The sequence below is a fragment of the Nicotiana tomentosiformis genome, chromosome 10 (assembly GCF_000390325.3).
Source record: "Nicotiana tomentosiformis chromosome 10, ASM39032v3, whole genome shotgun sequence".
In the NCBI taxonomy this organism is placed as follows: Eukaryota; Viridiplantae; Streptophyta; class Magnoliopsida; order Solanales; family Solanaceae; genus Nicotiana; species Nicotiana tomentosiformis.
The window spans coordinates 14,502,599-14,505,360 of record NC_090821.1 but is presented as its reverse complement, the minus strand read 5'-3'; positions in this window follow the sequence as shown (position 1 = coordinate 14,505,360).

The following is a 2,762-nucleotide window of genomic DNA, read 5'->3' as shown; positions in this document are numbered from 1 at the left end:
CCACATAGTCATCCTTATCTCACTGCCTGAGCAACAATAAAGTAAATGCCAGCCTTGTCTTGCCACACGTGTATTAGCAATCACCCCACCTTGTCTTGCCACATGTGCAGACTAGATATATATAAGACGCCTTGTCTTGCCGCATGTGAAATATCAACAATAATAATTGCACGACAAAAATCTTGTGCAAACACCCGAACAATCCGCCAAACAAGTCCACATGTGCTAAAATCATAACAATACAACATGCCAACAATTGTCATCAAGACATAAACTCATAATCTACCAACGCAGTGCACAAGGAAAATTTAATAAGGAAATGCGGATAGGTATTCAACATATAAGCATGAAAGCTAATTCAAATTATCAAGAATCTCACAAATGCCCAACTTGGCCAAATAAGGAATTAAAATCCTAAAACATGATCTCTAGCATGGAATATAAACTCAAGTAAACAACCTAAGTGAAATCACATAAAACAAAGAATTTTCAATCAAGACAAAGCGATAAAATCAACCTCGGGTCAAATTCGGTCATAACCAACACATACGCTATTGTACACACTTGTCACCTTATGTACATGTCGTTCCCATAGTACAAATAGTGCAATTAGACCAAATTCTACGACGAAGTTCCCCCACACAAAGTTAGGCAATATACTTACCTCAAATAAGCTAAATCAATCCATTAATAATCCCTTCTCGCGTGAATCAACCTCCGGATGGCTCGAACTATTTATAAAAAAATGTAAAAAAAATGGGAGCGGATCATTTGTTGTTGGGCTCCAATGGACTCAGAGGAAGTTCGATGCAGTTTGGGTGATTGTGGATAGATTCAACAAGTCAACTTATTTCATTCTAGCTGGATCAGGTTTATATTCGCGAGATTGTCAGGCTTCATGGCGTACCGGTAAATATAATCTCTGACCGAGGTACATAGTTTACATCACGGTTCTGTAGTGCCGTACAACATGAGTTGGGCATGCGGGTGGAGTTGAGTACAACATTTCACCCTCAGACGGATGGGCAGTCCGAGAGCACTATTTAGATATTGGAGGATATGCTTTGTGCGTGTGTGATAGAGTTTGGGGGTTCTTGGGATCAGTTCTTGCCGCTTGCAGAGTTTGCCTACAACAACAATTATCAATCGAGCATTCAGATGGACCCGTATGAGGATTTGTATGGTAGTTGGTGCCGGTCCCCGGTGGGTTGGTTTGAGCCGGGTGAGGCTAGGCTATTGGGTACAGACTTGGTTCAGGATGCTTTGGAAAAGGTTAAATTGATTCAGGATTGACTTCGTACAGCCCAATCCAGACAAAAGAGTTATGGGAATCGGAAGGTTCGCGACGTTGTATTCATGGTTGGGGAGTGGGTCTTGCTCTGTGTTTCGCCCATGAAGGGTGTTATGAGGTTCGGGAAGAAGGGCAAGCTAAGCTCTAGGTATATCGGACCTATTGAGATTCTTGAGACAGTTGGAGAGGAGGAGTACAAACTTGCACTACCATCTAGTCTAGCTACAGTTTATCCAGTGTTCAATGTTTCTATGCTCTGAAAGTATCACGTCGATCTGTCTCATGTGTTAGACTTCAGCTCAGTCCAGTTGGATAAGAATTTCTCTTATGTTGAAGAGCCGGTGGCCATTTTGGACAGGCGGGTTCGAAAGATAAGGTTGAAGAATATTGCTTCAGTGAAGGTTCAGTAGAGGGGTCATCCAGTCGAGGAGGAGACTTGGGAGACTGAGCATGATATGTGTAGCCGTTATCCTCATCTTTTTACCACTTCAGGTATGTCTCTATACTCGTTCGAGGACGAATGTTTATTTTAAGAGGGGGAGGATATAACGACCCGGCAGGTCGTTTTGAGTGTATTAGCCCCGATCCCCTATTTATTGCCTCCTCTATGCTATATTGTTACATGACTCGCCGGTGTGTTTGGTTTTGGTTTTGGTTTTGGGAGAGTTTCGGATTGATATGGGACACATAGTCCCTAAGTTGGAAGTTTAAGTCGTAGAAGTTGACCGTAGGTTGACTTGTATGAAGACAACACCGAAATGGAATTTTGATGGTTCCAATAGCTCTGTAGAGTGAGTTTGGTCTTAGGAGCATGTTCGAATGTTGATTTGGAGATCCGTAGCTCATTTCGGCATAAATTGGTGAAAGTTGGAAAATTGGAAGATTTTTGAAAAGTTTGACCTAGAGTGGACTTTTGATATCATGGTTGGATTTCAATTCAGAAAGTTGGAATAGGTCTGTAATGTCAATTATGACTTGTGTGCAAAATTTGGGGTTAATCAGAGTTGTTTTGGTATGAATCAGCGTTGGTTTTGGAATTCGAAAGTTCATAAGTTCTTAGGCTTGAATCGATGTGCGATTCATGATTCTAGTGTTATTTGATGTGATTTGATGCTTCGAGCGTGTTTGTATGATGTTTTAGGACTTGTTTGTAAGCATGGTTGAGGTCCCAGGGGCCTCGGGTGTGATTCGGACCATGTTCGGGGCATTTCGGAACTTTGAAGAATTGATGAAGCTGCTCAATTTGCTAATGTTTGCTTTCCTTCATCGGGTTCACGAGAGAAGTCTCGTGTTCGTGAAGGGTACCTGGGAGGCATGTAATTTGTGTTCTTCGCATTCGCGAAGAAGGCCACACGTTCACGAAGAAGAGAGGTAGGTTGGGGGGACCTTACGTGTTCGCGAGAAGGGAATCGCGATCACGAAGCTGGAGGACCTTGGTCCCCGCATTCGCGTAAGAGGAAATATTGGGTAG